Source organism: Trachemys scripta, chromosome 9 (assembly GCF_013100865.1).
Source record: "Trachemys scripta elegans isolate TJP31775 chromosome 9, CAS_Tse_1.0, whole genome shotgun sequence".
Lineage (NCBI taxonomy): Eukaryota > Metazoa > Chordata > Testudines > Emydidae > Trachemys > Trachemys scripta.
In genome coordinates, this window is record NC_048306.1 from 58,931,319 (window position 1) to 58,952,708 (window position 21,390).

Here is a 21,390-nt window from a genome sequence, read left to right on the forward strand (position 1 = left end):
CACTATATGTGAAAGAAAGCATAGAATCAAATGAAGTAAAGATCTTAAATGAACCAAACTGTACCATAGAATCTCTATGGATAGTAATTCCATGCTTGAATAATAAGAATATAGCAGTAGAGATATACTACCGACCACCTGACCAGGATGGTGATAGTGATTGTGAAATGCTCAGGGAGATTAGAGAGGCTATTAAAATAAAAAACTCAATAATAATGGGGGATTTCAACTATCCCCATATTGACTGGGTTCGTGTCACCTCAGGATGGGATGCAGAGATAAAGTTTTTTCATACCTTAAATGACTGCTTTTTGGAGCAGCCAGTCCTGGAACCCACAAGAGGAGAGGCAATTCTTGATTTAGTCCTCAGTGGAGCACAGGATCAGGTCCAAGAGGTGAATATAGCTGGACCGCTTGGTTATAGTGACCATAATATAATTAAATTTAATCACAGCCCAACACTGTAGCATTTAATTTCAGAAAGGGGAACCACACAAAAATGAGGAGGTTAGTTAAACAGAAATTAAAAGGTACAGCAGCAAAAGTAAAATCCCTGCAAGCTGCATAGAAACTTTCTAAAGACACCATAATAGAGGCTCAACTTAAATGTATATCCCAATTTAAAAAACATAGTAAGAGAACCAAAAAAGAACCACCATGGCTAAACAACAAAGTAAAAGAAGCAGTGAGAGGCAAAAAAGCATCCTTTAAAAAGTGGAAATTTAATCCTAGTGAGGAAAATGGAAAGGAGCATAAGCTCTGGCAAATGAAGTATAAAAATATAATTAGGAAGACCAAAAAAGAATTTGAAGAACGGTTAGCCAAAGACTCAATAAGTAATAGCAAAAAAACTTTAAGTACATTTGAAGCAGAAAGCCTGCTAAACCAGAATGCTGGGAATCATTAAGAAAGGGATAGATAATAAGATAGATAATATCAGATTTCCTCTATATAAATCCATGGTATGCCCACATCTTGAATACTGCATGCAGATATGGTCACCCAATCTCAAAAAAGATATATTTAACTTGGAAAAGGCTCAGAAAAGGGCAACAAAAATTATTAGAGGTATGGAACAGCTTCCGTATGAGGAGAGATTAATAAAACCGGGACTTTTCAGCTTGGAAAAGAGACAACTAAGGGGGGGATATGATAGGGATCTATAAAATCATGACTGGTGTGGATAAAGTAAATAAGGAAGTATTATTTACTCCTTTTCATAACACATGAACTAGGGGGTCACCAAATGAAATTAATAGGCAGCAGGTTTAAAACAAACAAAAGGAAGTAGTTCTTCACACAATGCACAGTCAACCTGTGAAACTCTTTGCCAGAGGATATTGTGAAGGCCAAGACTATAACAGGGTTCAAAAAAGAATTAGATAAATTCATGGAGGGTAGGTCCGTCAATAGCTATTAGCCAGGATGGGCAGGGATGGTATCCCTAGCCTCTGTTTGCCAGAAGCTGGGAATGGGCAATGGGATGGATCACTTGCTGTTTACCTGTTCTGTTCATTCCCTCTGGGGCACCTGGCATTGGCCACTGTTGAAAGACAGGATACTGGGCTCAGGGCTGGCTCCAGGGTTTTGGCCGCCCCAAGCAGCCAAAACCAAAAAAAAAAAAAAAAAAAAGCTGCGATCGCGATCTAAAAAAAGCCGCGATCGCGATCTGCGGTGGCAATTCAGCGGGAAGTCCTTCACTCCGAGCCAGAGTGAGGGACCGTCCGCCGAATTGCCACCGAATACCTGTACCTGCCACCCCTCTCTGGAGCAGCCACCCCAAAGCACCTGCTTGAGAAGCTGGTGCCTGGAGCCGGCCCTGACTGGGCTAGATGGACCTTTGGTCTGACCCAGTATGGCCATTCTTATGTCTTATGTTCTTTTATTGGACCAACTTCTGTTGATGAGAGACAAGCCTTCAAACTACACAGAGCTCTTCTTCAGACCAGAAGCTCTGTGTAGCTTGAAAGTTCATCTCTTTACCTTACCCACATCTCTAACACACTGGGACCAACATGGCCATGACAACACTGCTAACATCATGTAGATTTTTTCACATTTTACATTGTTTGGCTTGAACAGGAATGTAGCATGGTAAATCTGTGTTCAGGTTGCTGAGCCTTGCTTGGTGTAGCAGGACCATTCATTTTATTAAAGTAGGGATTTGCCCTCCTACGAGCCTCTGCTCCGCACCACCTCTGCGTAACAGAAGCCCTCTCCAGTCCAGCACAGCACTCATGGTCTACTGTGTTGTGAATATAATATTTTGTTAAAACACAAAATATTTTGACATCACTTTCAGATTAAAAATGTTTTTAGTTGATATATAAAATTCTAAGGGCGGGCCCTTAAGACTTAATCTATGTCTTATTAACTTTATTTTTTATCTTATTTTTAACACTTTAAATTTTCATCATTGGTATGAACAGTCACAACTCCTTCAAATCCAATTGGGTTGTGCCCATTCACACAAGTGAGTTGAATTTGGCGCAGTGTTCCAGTTTTTTGCCAAGCCTCAAAACTCCACTGAGAATTTTATCTGGAGACATCAATTCTTTAAAGGTGGTCTTTAGAAGAAAGAAGTAGTGGTACCCTGGTGCCCCTTTTTGACTTGTTTATGATGCATCAAGAAGCCCTGGAAGGTGTTGGCCATTAAAAACCACCTTTTTTTCAGCATGTCTCACATTAGAAATTTGCATCTTGTGTGCCCTGTTTTTCTTGGAATTGTCTGGAAAGCTAGTAGTGTCAGTGATTTTAAGGCAATGAAACCTGATCATTTTGATGGTAGGGGTGATTTTTTTATTCAGGCTACAGTGTTTAAACACTGTTTAACTCATGTGCCCTATGACCTTGGGAGAAAAGATCTCTGTTAAAATTTCAATAGTTGAGTGCTCAGAACTCACAGTGAATTCTGCAACAAAAGTACGGATGAGAAGGCTGGCTATTTCTAGGAGAAAAAAATAAAAAACAAAACACAAAATTCCTTTCATAGCTTCTGGGTACATTGTAATGAACCAAAAAAGGAGTATAGTAGAACCCCATTACTTTTGGAAAGGATGGTTCAGTGGTTAAGCCACTAGCCCAGGACTTGAGAAATTAAGGTTTGATTTCCTGCTCTGCCAGAGATGTTCTGTGTAAGCTTGGGTAAGTCTTAGTCTCTCTATTCCCCACTTGTAATGTGGGCATAACTTTTCTTATCTCAGAGAGGATAAAGACTGTGAAGCACTTTGAAATCTATTGATGAAAAGCATTATTTTAGAGCTAGGTATTATTATTTTAATCTTTGCAGGTTGCCTTTAATTCTTAAGGAATTATTCATGTCTTATAGGCATGTGCTCACCATGGACCCAGTACTCCACTCCTTGCACACTTTGGGTGTGCAAAGAATATAAGACAAGGAACAATATACAATAGTTGGTTTCACTGAGCCACAAAAAAATGCATAGGGTTTAGATTATTATGCTTCCTTCCTTCATCTTAGGTTTGAATCATTTAAAATTTAGTAGACCATCAAGATGTGTAGACTAAACAGAAATACTAATGTATTACAGACTGAAAGACCTAAGTGGGAACCTGTTCCTTCAAAGCACACTGCAATTTAAAATGAACATTCACATTATATGGGTTCAATTTGTCAGCACATCTGAAGCTTCACATGCAAGGAAAATGAAGCATACACAATGTAACCAGTTTATCCTAGATACTTGCTGCTGAACCAGCAGGTGGCAGCTATGTTTGTTTACCTCAAGGTGGGTCATGAGACGGTTGAATATTTTTTAATGTTCAAAGAAAAAGATTGGATTTAATTATTTTTGATGGGGCATTCATCCCATGCAAGCCCTGGCAGGGTGAATATTGGCAAGAGAGGACAATTAGCCATAGGCTGCACCTGAAGGAGAGCTAGGATGCGATGAGGCTTAATTGGGGATGATGATCATCTGCACAGAAACAGGTGGGACCTGGGTTCCCTTACAATCCACTGTGGGAGTATTGCAGTGGGTATGGAGACTGCTTGAGACTGTGTGGTGAGAGACCCTGGTGAGACCCCAGAAGGGGAAGACAATTGTGACTTAGCTAGAAGGCTAAGCCATGGAAGAGGCAGAGCGAGTGACACAGGCAATGGGCTGACTGACTGCAGGATGGGGCACCCACAGTGGTGAACTAATTCCCCAGATGAGCCATGAGATGGCACCAACAAGTAGTGAGTAGCATGACCCCATTACGTAGTTGTCCTCACTGAAAATTTCTGCACATTTCCCAGCATTTGTGCAACTCCACTGAGGCTAGCAACTCTGAGACAATTAGCATAGACTGGTGGCTTGAATTTTCACCATCATATGTAATGCAGCATGTCTGGTGGGGCTGCTGACAGCAGGAATCAAACCCTGGGTCTAAAAGCACACCCCCTATATTGCCCAAGCTAGAAGGTTATAGCAGACTCATAAATCTCTGTGGTCTAGCCAAGGGGGGTGAGGAAGACTATTTGGGCAAAGTACAGGTGTGGGGGCAGGGAAAAAGCCTACCAGATACTTTTAGTCCAGGCAGCTTGGGCGGGGGGACAAGGAGTCCCGCACAGACCTGGTGGGTAGGATGGGGAGGGAGAAAACCAAGGCAAGAGAAGAGCAAATACCAGTTAAAGAAACAAGTACTGGTTGAATGTGACCCAAGAACCACTAAATGCCAACTAGCAAGGGGAAGCAGAAGGGTTATGGGCACCTCATGGGGCAGGTATCTGCTTTCTAGTTCACCACAGAATGCCATGAGAGGGCTCAAATGCAAGCCAGTGTCACTATGGTCATTAATATTGTTGTGAAATGTATGTACAGCTACTCTGTCAGGAGGTGTGTGTGTGTGTATATATATATATATATATACTGAAAATTTGTTTTTTAAGTCTGTATCAAGGTATTAGTCACCAGCAAAGGTGGGGAAAAATGGTTTTGCTCTAGACAGGAGGTAAGAAATTAAACATTCTAAGCTAATGCAATGGATGCCTCTTTATATAGGAAGTCAAATGTTAACAGAGATGTGAAATCAACAGGGAAGACACACAGAGGAAAAACAAGCCGGGATGGGGTGGGGTGTATTCTGGCTAGGAGTAAAGACAGTGAACTTTGCGGGTATTGCTGAGAGGCAGAGAAGACACCATGGTATCCTGCACCTAGGAAGTAAATGGACAGCATGTTTTCATTCATAAAAATAGGCTCTCGGCCAACCTTGGTTGAAAATGCTGCAGAAGACTTTAAACAGGACATTAACCTGTTAGTTAAGCTTAGTTTCTAGAAAGTTGTTTTTGATTTTATATGTAACTATTTGTTTCCAATATTCTTACTCACTGTTACTTGAATCTTTGATAAACTTAATCATCTTTTAACTATAAATATATATCTGATATTAAGCTAAGTATTGAACATGAGCTGAATCTCACAGGCTGGTGTGTTTTGTTCCTTTGGGAACAATGGATCCAGAATGTCTGTGAGTTGCCAGGGACTGGATATCTCAGGGGAATGCTTCAAAGGGGGTTTGGGGATTGTAATGCACCTATTGTTAACTTGCAAGGCAAAGTAAGGGTTGGCATAGCCCAGAGGCAAGTGCTTGAGTGGCTAACAAACTGGTGGTGTTCAGGAGCCAACACCCAGCTAAACACAAGCAACTTTCCCTCACTTTGGAGTCAGGGGGTAACAAGGTGACTCACAGTCCTGGGCACCCTGAGAACAGGTCTTGTCACTTCACCTCCCTGTGCCTCAGTTTACCCATCTGTAAAATGGGGATAATGATACTGACCTCCTTTGTAAAGCACTGGGAGAGGTATGGATGAATGTGCTGCATAAGAGCAAGCTGGTATTATGTACTTTTATTAATTCTAGTTACAGTATGGTCACTTTGTGGAGAAATTCTGGCCTTGTGCGCTCATTGGCCATCAGTATTGCAAGGACAGTTTGGAAATAAAGTGAAGATAAGAGGTCAGTTGAATAATTCTAAAAGAGAAGAGATCAGTTTTGTGAAGAAGAACAGGTTCTTACACAACCTCTTCTGTTGAGCCATATGTTTATTATTATTTGATTAGCCCACAAATAGTGTGTCACTTTAGCATTGCTGAAGGGATGCCTATGTGATTAATTATTTGTGATTTTAGACTTTTTACATTCTAAATGATAAATTCTTAGCAGCCCAACCTTACCTATATCTCAGCAGCAAAGGACGGTCACAAATGTTCCTCTACACTGTAGAGGACAGGTTCTTTGTGGCAAATGCTTTCATCCTGAAGATGACCTGTACTGGAAACCTTGGTGACCCTAGTGGGTGGGTTTTACTTCATCACTATCCATGAGAGACCATTTTGAAACCACATGCTATCTCTGAATTTCATTTCACAGGTCTGTGATCTCAGTGCATTATGTTATTTTTGTACCGATTCAGCAAAATTTAGATAATAGTCACTACATTATCCACTCTTAAAAATCTATCTACAGTACTTGACTAACAGCTGCAAATGTCCAAGCAAAGGGTAACCACATGTCATGCTTCAAGGTGTAAAATGACTGCTTGTGGAAGTCAGGAAAGAATCCTCTTCCCTCACCTCATTCTCCACCCCATATTACAACATATAATTGCATACATTATGGATGATTTTTTTTTTTTCCTTCCACAAAGCATCAGATGTCAAACCCTATTTGAGGCAGGATATCGGACTAGATGAGCTAATGTTCTTTTCATAGATTGTAAGGCCAGAAGGGACCATTAGATCACCAGTCCAATCTACAGGCCATAGAACTTTTATGTATCCAGTTTCAATCCAGTATAATCCTAAGGCCTTCCAGTATGTGACAGCTTGCAATTAAGAACAAGTTAGAACTGTCTTGAAAATAATGGCTCTTGAGTTAAACCACTTTGAGAGGCTTCTTCGCAGAAAATGAAAGTGAGGTTAATGGTATATCTAACTGGATTCTAAATTAGAAAAATAAGACTTTCTGGGATTAAATAAAACCACAGTTTCACACTTAAACAGGGTGTTTTTCTTACCTTAAAACAGAACAAGTAACAGCTTGTTAATAGTCATTCTCAAACACAACCCTCTATAACTAGGATACACGGTAAACAAATTTCTTTGGAGAATATAGACCATTTTATACTTCCTGTTATTTTTATCTCCATATTTACAAAAAGTTTTAAACCAAGTGGTAAATCTCAGCATACAAACGTAGTCTGCATGATCAAGTTTAAGATGATTAAACTATTACAATAAAATTAAGCACTTCTGTGAAGTTCAGTAGAAATTCACAATATTTACATTATCTAAAAGAATGAAAATTATCTAAACCAAGTAAATGCTTATTCGGCACATATTTGCATTTTAAAAAAAAAACATACTGGCATTTTTTGTTGCCTGAAAGACTTCATCATATGGTGCAATATGACAAAAGATATTCATTTCATTACTCATTCATGTCATGGAACAACTTTCACCATAATTTCATTGCAATTTAAAAATGGACCATGTTTATTGCCCATTTGCAAACCTGGATTCAAGGATGTGTGTCATAAGCTCCAACAATATTTGTTAATAAGATGACAGAGTAGGATGATTTTTTCCCTGTAGGATCTCCACTGGGTCCCTTGGGGCGAAATCCTTGTTGCTTATGACACCAGTTTGACCTCATTGTGACTTGCATCATTTAAACACACAGGTGGGAAGCCATCATTATTTACAACTGATTTCTTCAGTGTTGCACCTGAAATGTAAGCAGGAAACATACTGAGTTTTCATTTTATATTGCTTCTAAATACAGAACAAAAATAAGCTGTGTTTAGTGTGCATTTTATTGGCGTTCTTATTTTATTATACAAGTTGAAAGAATAAATGCAGTAGCGTGACTAGAAAAACAAGAATAGAAATTGGCTACAAATAGCAACGTGGTCAGAAAAATCTCCTGTTCATTGTGATATATATTTTTTTTAAACAGTGCAGTCGATGTTGCACTGATATAGTAATACTGCCCTCAGCACTGAAATCCAGCCCCTTCTGCTTGGCACACTGCAACACTGCCTAGCATTGGAGGACAAATAGTGACAGATACCTCAATAGTGGGAGAGTGCAAAGATGCTCTGGAGATGCCATAGTGGAAAATGGGCTGCCTTCTCTTCAGTGGAGATAACAAAGGGCTGTGTAAGCAACAGGACTTCCCCTTCCAAGAAGACGACTGCTGGTAAATGTCAGTGCTACCATGTTGGGAAGTAGGCAGTTGTTTGGGCTGGGGCATATGGTGATTCTGACTTTTGAATCCTTGGGAATTGATGTATTGGTATTAGTTCCCCAAATCTCACTAGGCAATGCATATTGCCTTCAGAGAGGCCCAGCTGCTCTTCAGAATTATTCCAGGAACTTCTTTCCTCAGTACCAAGTGCTATGAGGCATGTACGTGCAGTGACCAGTGGGAAGACAGCAGTGTGTGTCCCATCCCAGTAGACTCTTGTAGAGGGGTGCGACTTACTGGCGGGGCACCGGCTGTTGGTCATCCAGGGAATTAGCTCTTCCAGCCTGGAGTACCCTCTGCAGGCAAGTGTCTCGCCTGTCGCTGGCCCCCATGTCCTTCCCAGACCCCGGTGCCCTTTGCCCCAGCAGCAACTCCCAATCTGGGTCTCCCCACCCAGGGGAACCCCCAACCCCCACCTTGCCTCAGTGGCTACTGCCAGTCATCATCTAGCCACTGCTCCCTGGGGCAGACTGCAGTCTATAAACCACTCCTCAATCGGCAAGGGGGGGTTGGACCTACTGCCTCTGCTTATCTCTGGGCTGCCCCTCTGCAGCCCCAGTACCCTTTGTGGGCCCTTAACTAGGCCTGCAGCCTGGGGTTTTTGCTAGGCTGGAGCTCCCCAGCTCCCTCTGCCCTGCCCCAGGACTGCTCCATCCTAGGTACCCTTCTCGACTTCCCAGGTAGCCAGATCCTCTCTCTCAAGAATGCTAGAGAGAGTGTGTGTCCTTCCTCCTGGGACACCGCCCTCTTATAAGGGCCAGCTGGGCCCTGATTGCATTGGCTACAGCTGTGCCTGCTTTCCAAATCAGCCCAGCTTTTCCCCAGCCACAGCCCTCTCCCAGGGCTGTTTTAAGCCCTTCAAGGCATGGCAGGGTGACTACCCCGCCACAACCCTATACTGAGTTAGGTGGGAAGCAGGTGCCTTTGTGTAGAACTAAGCAGAGGGTGGCCAGGATGCTCTGTTCCCACTTAAAATGTACAAGCATAATGTCTCCCTTACAGCACACACAACACCACTTAATGCTGTAGTGATTGGGGTAGGAGATGGAGTCAACCCCCACCACCTCTCCTATAGCACTCTTCGTCTAGGTGGACAGATGAGTGGAGGACAAAATACTGATGGGGACAGGAACAATTGGACTTCTGAAGAAAGGTAGAGGGACAAATCCCCCTTTAGCTACTGGGTGTGGAGACTAAACCTAGCCATAATCTTCTCAAAATATCAGATGGGGTATAGGTCTTTTAGCCATCCTTCAGCCATACCAAAGTGGCATCATTGGCCGTTGTACATTCTCTCACAAGCCACTATCTTATCTCGTCTGCCATTCGGCAGGGGATCTGTGAAGAGATGGAGGATGCCTGGGCCTGGGGGGAGGCCTCTGTTGATTCAGTGAAGTATCCAAACTTCTGAATGTTTATCCAAGCCCCAGCCTTTATGAAATTCCTCTGTCACTGTATGTTTTTACAGCATATTTGCCTGGTTTTGTGTTTGCTCTGGTGCTGGGTTTCCATTATTTTTTTCACTTTATTCCCTTGGTAGCCCTAGAATTGGAACAAAACTTAACGAAAAGGGGAAAGACCTGTTACTTCAGCTTGGGAGCCACAACTGAGCAGGGAAAATTCTAAGTATATTCCCTATTTCTATAGGATGTGATGGGGTGCTTATTAAATCTCAGGAATGTGAGGAATGGAAAGATAGAATTACTATATGGGTTGTAGTGTCACTGGTAGGGAAGGGGATAATAAATTGAGTCCTTGTTCTGGAATATGGCTGCCTGTCTCAGGCTTTTGGATGAATTCAAGCTATTGGGAGTACCTATTAAAATCTCAGGACTTATGTGGTGCCTGGGCCATGGTTGCTACAAGCCCCATAGCCGAATGCACACCACGACAGTGAGAGAGACATTGAATACACCAGAAAAGGGAACAGAGCCTAGACAGGAAAAAGGGAAGCCAATCCTTGAGTCCCATCATTGTCCGGACCCACCTAAAGAGAAGGATATATTGTTTCCTTATTTAAAAAAAAAATTATATTGTTGCTTTTCCCAGTGATCTAGAGAAGCCTGGATATTAGCAGATGGCTGCGGGGTTGCAGGAGAAATTATTCTCAAGCTTTCCATTTTCTGTGTGGGTAGATCTATTTTTGAGGTCATGATGATTCAGATATCATTAAAATTGGCCAGTATGCAGGGCCGGCTCCAGACACCAGCTTACCAAGCAGGTGTTTGGGGCAGCCACTTCGGAGAGGGGCGGCACGTCCAGCTGTTCGGCGACAATTCGGCGGATGGTCCCTCACTCCTGCTCGGAGCGAAGGACCTCCTGCTGAATTGCCGCTGCAGATCGCGATCACGGGGTTTTTTTGTTTTTTGGCTGCTTGGGGCGGCCAAAGCCCTGGAGCCGGCCCTGCCAGTATGTATATGTACACACCCTTCATGGCTCCCAGGGCCCTGGCTTATTTGGAAATTTGGCCCTTTGAGACATTTTTAAAGTATAGAGGAGAATTTACAGCTTCCGTTTCCTCTTGTCAAGTGTTAATCTTTCCATGTAGCCGGGAAAGGTATGGAAGGAAGAGTGGAATTATTCCTCTGGAGGGAGCCAGAAGGTAACTTGTCAGGTATGTTGGGCTGGAGAATATAGACATGTGGGGGGATTCCTTTGAAGGGATATGTCCACAGAGTTCCCACCTCTCTGAGCTCCGTGTGGTGAGTTTCTCAGTATGAACTTCTATAGTTGTGCTCTTTTTCTTGACTTTTACTAGCATTTCAAATTCATACATTTGGGAGACACTGTCGTGCCCCTTCTCAGTGGGGCAAAGGATTATTTTTAGCCTCCCAGTGCACCTTGACACATGCCTATGATCCACCTCTGCATTGCTAACCTGACAGGCTTTTTTAGGAGAGAGCACAAATGGCCTTACTGCTTGTGCTGCTGCTCATTACACAGATTGAAAGAGGTGAGGAATAGATGTATTCCTGACTCCTGAGAACAGCTGTCATAGCCAGGTGCCCATCCTAAATGGGGAGGGGTGCTAACCTGCGGCCAATCTCTGCAGATTGCACACGCATTGCAGCAACACTCATTCAGCGAATGCAGTGACTTTGTGACATTCTGAAGCTTTTGCAGTTTAGTTGTTGATTTGAACACTGTTTTCCAGGGATTACAAGATAACGAATGAACCATCTGCACTATCCAGCACTTCAAAATGTAGTCCATTAACTGCTGGAACTGTTAAGAATTCATTGATGTGTGAATTATGCACAGCACCACAAAGTCAAAAGTGCAAACCCTGCTTGTGAAAGTCTGCCATCTAATGGCTGAAAAAGTTGTTCATGCTCCATCTGTTTTTATTCACATTTCGTTTAGCAAACTGCTGGATATATATTTGCAGTACATCTTTTGAGTTGTAGAGCCTTACTTGGACAACTGGTCCTTGCTGCAACACTCACATTTCTGACCGATGTATTCCTGTGGGTTGCCTTTTGTATGCCAAGATTGCTGGAGCTGAGCACATTGAATTCATCAAGTGAACACCCGAGATCAACTCTCAGATTATTTCTGGCAAGTACAGACAATTTCTTAGCCATATCCCAGCCATTTCTACTAACTACAGAGGTGTGGCACCTGAAACTCCCAGAGTCAGTAACTTTTTAGTGTTCCCAGAACAGAACTAAGTGGTTTTGGTTGAAACAAGGAACTTAAAAGCTCAAGGTATTCTTTAGCTATTTGAATTATTTTTTCTCTTGGACTTATTCTGCTGGGTTCTCAGGATGTGTTGAATACTCATGAAGGTGCTTGTGTTAGACTGTGACCCTGTATAATACTCTGCAGTTTTATAAAGCTTTCCATTGGAGGATCTGTGTTTTATTAAAATTTCCACTTAAGCCACATTGCCCATGTGAAGTATTACATCCATTTTACAGTTGGGTAAACTAAGGCTCAGAGAGATGAAGAGACTTCCAAAATATCACAAGTCAGTGGTGGGACTAGAACTCAGTTCTATATTCTGGTCCTTGGTTCTAACCACTAGACTACACTGTTTATCTAAAGCCCCTCTGAGATAGTGATGGGAGAGGCCACAAGGGTTATGAGTACTGTTGTGTGAAATGTAAATCTTGCGTGGTGGTTTATTTGTATTGTTAGAAACTCAAAACTCAGTCCGTTGTCACTGAAAAGTCCTGAATGTCTGTGAATGGTTTGGTCTTGTCTAGGCTATGGAAAAGGGTGTATAAAACATTCAGGTATATCTGATGTTAATCCAGGGGAGAGTGGAGGCTAAGGCTGGAGGGAGGGGCAGGGTTTAAATACTCCCCCCCCCCCCCTCCAGTGCACAGGACCAGTGACTAACCTGAGCCCTGCCCACCAGCTCAGGTGGTGCTCCTCCAAGTCCAGTGGGAGCCATAAAGGAGCCCCTCCTTTTTTCTCTCCAAGTCAGTCCAGACAAAGCCCCTCCTTTCTCCCCCTGACTTTGCAGATGCAGGAGTTGCATTATAAAACATCTCTGCTAATGTTTTTTAAGAGCTGCTTAAAGACATGCTAGCTTCTAATGTAGACAGGATTTAGCATTTCTATAATCATAGAACCATAGAGTTTAAGGCCAGAAGGAACAGATATGGTCACCTAATTTGACCTGCATAATACAAGCCAACATATTACCTGGTCGCAGTTAATGCTACGTGAGCAGTCAGAGCAATAGTACCAGCCAGCGATCAACCAATGGGTTGCAGCGGGAGAAATGGAGGTGGTAGCTATCGATATAGTTTCAGACAGTTTGTTTGGTACTGAAGCAAGACTCCCTGAAAATCCTAATTGGAGAGCAATAGCTATAAAATGGTACCCAAAGGAAAAAGTATAGTTTTGGAGCCTGTGTACTTTGTTAGGTGCCTTAGAGGTCTTTGGAATGGGGGGTCCTATAAATCAAAATATCTTACAGCTTGCTATTGTAAATGATTTCATGTGCACTGCATCACAATCTAAGAGACTGCACCTTCTGCTCCGTGGATCTAAACATACTTTGTCAATTTGCTGTGGGGTTTGCAGGTTGTGCAGACCATCAGTCTGCATTAGCATTTACAGTGAATCTCACAGTCTCAAGGTCACTGACAGCCTAGAAATCAATTTTCAACCTCTCCATCCTGTCTTCCTCAACCTGATTGTTTTTTTTCTTATCTATCTGTGTGAGAGAGCTGCTTGCACAAGCCTGTGTTTGTAAAATGGGGCTAACTCGTATGCTCAAAGTCTTTGTCACTACAACTGAGTGAATATGACTAACAGTAAAACCTGCAATAAAATGATGGTAAATAATCTCTTCCCATATCTGTTTTAAACCTTACAGGTAATACATGTACTTAATGTTGCTGTGAGTGATGTCACTGCTGGGTTTTTTTGCTATTTTGATGTGAACCGTATTAAATTTTAAGTGGTAACCCAGATTCTCCAATTTTCAAAAAAATAAAATAAAATCAAACCTGGAGGCAGTAATGTATTTAATGTTTAAATACAACCTAGCTATGTTTACAATGTCATGCCAGCTTGGATAATATTGGATAAGGCATGTTTGGTTAACTTGTGAAAATTAGGGTCAGCAAACATGACGGGCAATCAGTTATATGTGTCAAGCGGATATAAGTCTATCTGAGGATAAGCTTCATGACCAAGCTCTCCCTGCTTCTCCCCACTTTCTCAATCACTATGGAAAACGTCACCATTCTGCCATTACTGAGGCCCATAACCGGGACATCATCTTTGACTCGAGTGTTCCTCTAAGTCCTCACATCCAGACTTTTTCTTTTTCTCCATACCATGTCGAAGATAGGGCCTTTCCTATCTATATACACACACACACACACCTAAAACTCTCATCCCGGCTCCCTTGTGCCTTGATTATTGAAATATCCTTTTCTGTGGCCTTGACAGATGCAGAATTGCCTTGCTTGTATCCATTCAGAATGCTGCTGCAAATATTGTTTTCCTAGTCTGTTGCTTTGACCATATCACCTCTGGCTTGCCATCCCTCCATTGACAACTCCTTCTCTCTTATGTCAGACAAGTTGCTTATTTGTCTCCACTTTTCAAGGCCTATCCCCACTATACCTACCATCTCTCATTCTCTATAAAAATGTTAAGTCCAGTTGGCTAATGTCAGCCTCCATTGCCCACTTGTTAAATTGTCACTTGTTAAACCTTTGTGCCTTCTCTCATGCTGCCCCTCCTTCTTGGGAGGAGCTCCTCATAAATCTCTGCAAAACTAACTCCTTCAAATCTCTCCTTAAAACACTCCTTTGCTGTGAGGCCTACAAAAAACAGGAAAACAGTTAGTCCCCTGGTGCACTAAGACCATAGGCGCTGACTTCATGGATGCTCCGGGGCTGGAGCCACCCACGAGAAAAAAATGGTGGGTGCTGAGCACCCATCGGCAGCCCCGCTACCAGAATCTCCCCCTCCCTCCCAGCGCCTACCACCTGCTGCGGATCTGCTGTTTCATGTTGTCAGGAGGCACGGGGGGAGGAGCGAGGGCACAGTGCGCTCCAGGTGAAGGGGTGGGGGCAGGGAAGAGGTGGGGTGGAGGCAGAGCAGGGGTGGGACCTTGGGGGGGGGGGGGGGTCAAGTGGTGGCAGGGCCTGGGTGGAGTCAGGGGGCGCACCCCCCCGGCAGATTAGAAACTTGGTGCCTATGGCTAAGATCTGTGCCTAACATGCTGACCAATATTGTCTCTCCGTTTTCTTGTATTCCTCCATCTATGTTTCTATATCCATCTGTGGTCTCTCTTTCTTATACTGAGATAATAAGCTCTGGGGGTGAAGGGACCATCTTTTTGTTCTTTGTTTGTATGACACCTGTCACAGTGGGGTCCTATCCGTGACTGGGACTCCTAAGGTGGTACAGTAATACAAATAATATCTGAGATAGTCAAATGGATAACCTCTTAGATGTGACTAGGATAACCTCTACTACAGCATTTTGAAAAACCAAATCCATTGTAGGCCCTCTGGTTTGTTAGCCTGGATATTGTACTATACAAGGCCATATCCACTTTTGCCTATTCAGTACACTTTAAAGCCTCCATATAGACAAATTTATGTATGCATAGTTTTTTGTAAACATCAGAGGAACAGGCAACAGGAATGAAGATCTGCATGATGCAGTGCCCTGACCCATGCAGAAACCTTTGTCCAGCCCACTTTTCATTCTGGAACAGTTAATTTTAAGTTAACACTTTCACTCCCAGGGTCAAATGAATTTCAGTCTGTTTCATTGACAAAGGTCAGGCAGCAAGAAACAAACCTGAAGAGAGACTGCAAGGTAGTCCATATAATTTCACAGGCTGCATCTTTTAGCCATGAAGAAATAAGGCAATTCCCAAAGGCTTCTGTCAGAGCATTGGAGCATGTGAAATTTTCAGAGGAAAAAATAAATTAGCACAATTTCAAATTCCAAACCTTTGCACCTAACATGTTAGCCAGTAAGCGAATGTATAATCTCACACTGATTGGGACTATCAGTTCCAATCAAACAACCTAAAGAGAGAATAAGGGGGTGATGGCTTTTCTATTTCTCCAGGGCATGGGAGGGAAAGAGGGTCTTTATCCTTCCAATACTTCCCCCTCTGTCAATGGGAAGGCAAGCAAAGATGCCAGCAGCCCCCTGGTCCCATTACCAATGCAGACATTGATGAAGTGACTCATTCTCCAGTGCTCGCCCCTGATGAGGAAGCGGGATGAATAGATCAGCTATGCCAGCTCTGCCACTGCCTAAGAAGGATGGAAAGATCCCTTTGGCACCTCTGGGAAGAGACTGATATGGGATTTTTTTGGGGGCTCCTGCCCTTCTTTCCTTGTCAAGGTCATAGGGTATGATTACCTCAGTGTTCCTTAACCATGTTTATGACATAATGATGACTTCGATAGCAACCAACTGTGATGTCAGAGAGAATGATTGACTTCAAGAGGGAAATTAGCAATGGGAGCTGACTGAAAACTCTTCAGTAGCAAACCTGTTTTCCTTGCCAACACCCTACTTACAAAAATAAAGAAAATGTAGCCTAGAGAAACATTGGATGTTTTAAAAGGTTCTGATAAAGTTTGAGCAGCTCTTTAAGAACTCTTCTCCAGAAGTAAAACTGAAGAGAACAGCTGGGAAGAGATTTAGAACCTGTGGCCTCCTCTACCATCTAATAAAATTGCTAGAAATGCAGTGGGAATGTAGAGCTCCTGATTTGTCTTTACTAGCTCAGACTCTCGGTGCTGCCTTGGTTTTTTTAGGCTTCTTCAAGATCTTCTTAGTTGTGCTCTTAGCTAAGTCAGACAGGCACCTGCTATCCTGCAATGGAATTTTCTTTTTCAATCTCATTAACGTATATTCAGGTTCTAATTTGTATTCGCTGGATGTTGTCAAATAGGTAAATAGACTTTAGTTGACCTTCCCACACTTCACAATCATATTTTTAATCACATTTCACATGCTTGACCTCACATGATGCAGACCGCCTAGGAATTAAAAATGGATGAGGCACTAGTCTGGGGTTCAGCTGTGTGACTGCATTAGCACTAAAACTGTGGTGGAGTTGAATTATTGATAGCGATAGCAATTTTTACTTTCCGTTTCGCTGCTGAATAATAGATTAAAAGCTGCATGGTAGGATTATTTTTATTACTCAGATAAATGACTTGTTCGATTAAGAAGAGTGAAAATAACAAATGAAAAGTGCCTTGGGGTGGGAAATGAATTAGGCTTAAAATGTTATGGCTTCGAATGTTTAGCCATTTTGGGGGCCTTTTCCAAAAATCATTTAGATTTAACTTAAGTAACAGAGGGAGTTTCATATAATTCAGAAGATCAGGAAATACAATTGGACAAAACAAGGTAACCGATTTGAGGGAACAGGAAAGCTATATATATTTTAGCAAAGTATCAGAGGGGTAGCCGTATTAGTCTGAATCTGTAAAAAGCAACAGAGGGTCCTGTGGCACCTTTAAGACTAACTATTATAGCTAGTGACCAATCATAAGCTAAACAAAAAAAATTAAAATAGTCAGGCTGACTAATTCCAGGGTATTCATTCTTTAACACTGCCCAGCTATTAAGTCTCAGACTTAAAAGTATTTAGGATGTTTTGTGTCTCGTATTTTGTTAGATAGCAATAAAAATGTCTGTGCAGGGCATTTCTAGGGATTAACGATCAGTTTGGGAAAATGGCCTTCAGCAGTGCCTCTAGCCATCGGCTTCTCTGGCTAGTCATTAATCCTCAGTAGAGGTCTTGCCCTGGAGCAGTATTAATCAAAATCATCCTTGCTGAAGATGTTGGATCTCACAGCAGCCCTAGACTCTGAATAGGGTGAGGCACTTTTGCATTTCACGTGTGCATAAATAGAAATGAGCCCAGCTTCTGTCCTGCAGCACTGAGACTGATGTTGACTTTGAATTAGACAATTCTCTCTCCCCCCCCCCCCCCCCCCACTGGCTTTGAACTTTTCACAGTGCAACCTCAGCAAGTATCTGGGAGGATGCCTGGACAGCTTTCTATTTCTGTTTGGTTAGCAGCAACTCAGTAAAAGGAAAAAAGAAATCCTCCTTGAACTGAGAGTTCCACACCAATAGATCAAAAGCACTGGTTACAGCCAGGCTAGAACAGTGGGTCTTCAAGAATGGTTTACATGTTTTCCATTCCACTGTTTTTACTTTTGAATAAAAAAGCTAAAAGTACTGCAATTATAGGCATTTCCTCTTGTAGGATTCTCAAAACCTTGTCTTTTAAACATTTTAGGGCCTGATCCAAAACCCCTTAAAGTCAATTGAAAGACTTTATAGCACCTGATGTAAAGCCCATTCAAGCCAATGGAAAGACTTCCATTGGCTTGAATGGGCTTGGCATCAGGTGCAATGAAGTCTGTCAATGGAAATCTTTCCATTGACTTTAACTAGTGTTGGAAGGATTAATTTTTTATAGCTAAATGTCAGTCAACGTTGATTTTTCACCCCCCCATCCTCTCCTCTCACACATAATGAAAATATGGTTTTCTAAGTAATAATAAAAATTTTACAGATAGGTGAAGTAAGACAAAAGCTCCTTGAGAACTTATTAGTTTGATTTATAGACATTTACTATGTCAACATCACATGTTGAAAAATACAACTTGTGTTTTAATGGGTATAAAGCTTTAACTCCTTGAACCTCAGAATCTGTCATAAATAATTCTGACCAACCCATAACTGTCTGCAACTGTGAAAATGTAAATGAATAAAAATTAAAAATGCTTAAAAATATACATTGATGTTACCTAGGGTTACCATACATCCGGATTTTCCCGGATATGTCCGGCTTTTTGGTCCTCAAATCCCCGTCCGGGAGGAAATTCCAAAAAGCTGGACATGTCCGGGAAAATAGGGAGGAGTCGTGGGGCTTGGGTCTGGGCTGGAGCCGCTGGGGCCGGAGCCGGAGCCGCTGGGGCCAGCGGTGCTTGGCCGCTGGCCGGGGCTGGGGCCGGACCGGGCCGGAGCCGCTGAACCGGGGCCCAAGCCGAGCTGGGCCGGAGCTGCTGGGACCGGGGCTGGGGGTGCTTGGCTGCTGGCCGGTGCCACTCAGCTAAGGCCGGCGCGCCCGGGCCTAGCCGGGCCGGAGATGCCAGGGCCAGAGCCTCTTGGCTGGGGCCAGCCGCCGGAGGGAGCCGCTCGGCCAGGGGGGCCAGACTGGGCCGCGCCTCCTCACGCCCTCCCCACTGCCCCAGCCCCAGCTTACCTGCTGCCTGCCTGTTTCAGGCTTCCCGTGAACATTTGATTCGCGGGAAGCAGGGGAGGGGGAGGAGCAGGGGGGGCGGAGTGTTCAGGGGAGGGGGCGGAGTTGAGGCAGGGACTTTGGGGAAGGGGCGGAGTTGGGGTGGGGCTGGAGGTGGGGCGGGGGCGGGGCCCCGTGGAGTGTCCTCTTTTGGGACTATTAAAATATGGTAACCTTAATGTTACCCATCAAAATTATGCAAAAAATAAAATTTGAGTTTTGCCAGGCCTAATTTTAACAACCTCTGGATTCAGGCCTATACTGAATTTATTACTTGTTAAGTGCCATATAGACTTAAATCATTCTTCTCCACATAATAGGTACAGCATGTGCAACAGCAATGCAGGCTTCCACCCTACCTACCTCTGTGACTCAGCCCTGAACTACCGAGGTTCCATCTCCATATCCAGTCAGCTTGAGACTTCCCAAAGGGGTGCCAATTGTGATACTGAATTTTGTGACATAGATACTGGTCTATGAGGAAAAAGACAGAGCCCACAACTCTGGGCTGTTATCAGAAGGTAATAGCTTAGTCCCTAATAAAATATGAATATGGGGTAATAATTGGGACCGAGTAGGCCTACAGTTGTGAGCCTAACTATAAACTTTTATCCATTTTTCCACAGTGTCACAATAACCTATAACAATAAATGTTGATAGGGGATAAGTGCAAAAGGGGGGGGAAAAAAGGCCTACAAATATAGTTCAAGGACTTTAAGATCATGCCTGATAAACAAGAGACGTGTGAGACCAGAAATCAGTGGTCCAAAATTGGTGTCAGAAATGACACCAAATTGGTGAATAAAATAATGAGGGAGGGGCTATTTCACACACCACTTCCTTTGGGACCCTCAAAAAGAGATTTTTGGGGGGAAATTGGTGAACACTGACTGAAAGACAGGAGAACAGAAAAGAACAAGCTTCACCATCATGGTTGCCTTCTCTTGGGACCTTGGGATGCACTGTAACACTGCTGGGTCTTTGTCGTCCTCATCCTGGGAGATGTTCTCCAGACTAGGCCAAAGAGAGGGACCCAGATGACATCACTACCTCCTCTGGCTCTGTTTAAATCCCATCCACCACCTGGGATGTGAGACTGTCACCGCCCGCCACCATGCGTCCTTTTTCTTCACTTTCTTGTCCCTTTCGTTTTTCCTTTTGTGTGACAAGAGTCTGGCTTTGCCAGCCAAGTCTGCACATTTTTCGTATTTTGCAATGCTGCCATAAGACTGTGACCAGAAAGAGGCAGCTAAAAGCAATGCCTTAAAGAGCCCAATGCTGGTACAAGTTTGCCAGGTCTCGGACTGGCTGATAAGATCATGTGTCATGCCTGTCTTTCTCCAGCAGTGAGGTTGCGCATGAAAGTCAACACCAGAGCCGGAAGCTGCATTTTTTTTTAATCTTTGCTGTTCTCTTCCTTCCTCTTTTGTGTGCATAGGTCTTGTTTTGTCTTCTAGGAAACAGGATCAGATAGCAATAACCACAGCTCCAGCTCATTTCAACTAACTTATTCTCTTTTCCCCGAACAGACAGTTGTTAATATCTTTAATACCCTCTAAGAGACTGTCATATTGGGGGAATTTCCTTCTAAAAATTCTCTCTAGCTAAAGGGAATAAGGGATGTTGTTAAAATGAAAGCCGTACTTAATAAACTCCTGAAGAAGAGCTCTGTGCACACTCCAAAGCTTGTCTCTCTCACCAGCAGAAGTCAGTCCAATAACAGATATTACCTCATCCACCTTGTCTCTCTAATATCCTGGGTCCAACATGGCTACAACAACACTGCATGATTACTTAATTCTTTAAATTTGAAATGCTTTAACTGTTTTTTCCTTTTTCTGTATCTTTAATAAAAGGTTAAAACATTTGTTACTGGTGTGTTTGCCATGGTACTAAGCAGGCTGAGGTCCCTGTATACCAGGGGTTCTCAAACTGGGGGTCAGGACCCCTCAGGGGGTCGTGAGGTTATTACATGGGGGTCACGAGCTGTCAGCCTCCACCCCAAACCCAGCTTTGCCTCCAGCATTTATAACGGTGTTAAATATATAAAAAAATGTTTTTAATGTATAAGGGGGGTCATTCTCAGAGGCTTGCTGTGTGAAAGGGGTCACCAGTATAAAAGTCTGAGAACCCCTGCTGTATACCAAACCCTGAACCTTGTTTAAAACTCTTTAATGTTGGATCATTTCAGGGTCACGTTAACAGATTTGACTCTTTGGGCCCACGTATTCTGTCTAAATTAATACAACACTAATACATAAGATTGTGCTATGCTATATTTTTCTAGCAGTCTCCTTATGCCATTACTGATCACCTGATCTACTTAATCCCCTCAGTGTTATATGTAATTAGGTCAATAAGATTGTG

The 21,390-nt window shown here is 43.0% G+C and overlaps 1 protein-coding gene across 1 annotated transcript in view; it reads right to left on the bottom strand.

The window, feature by feature from the left end:
* Positions 1-5,746: 5,746 nt before the first annotated feature.
* Positions 5,747-21,390, bottom strand: part of AMER3 (APC membrane recruitment protein 3) — a 54,126-nt gene continuing 38,482 nt past the window's right edge. Inside the window, exon 3 of the mRNA XM_034782515.1 lies at positions 5,747-7,733. The gene's annotated coding sequence lies outside the window, so the exon portion shown is untranslated. The remainder of the gene's footprint in view (positions 7,734-21,390) is intronic.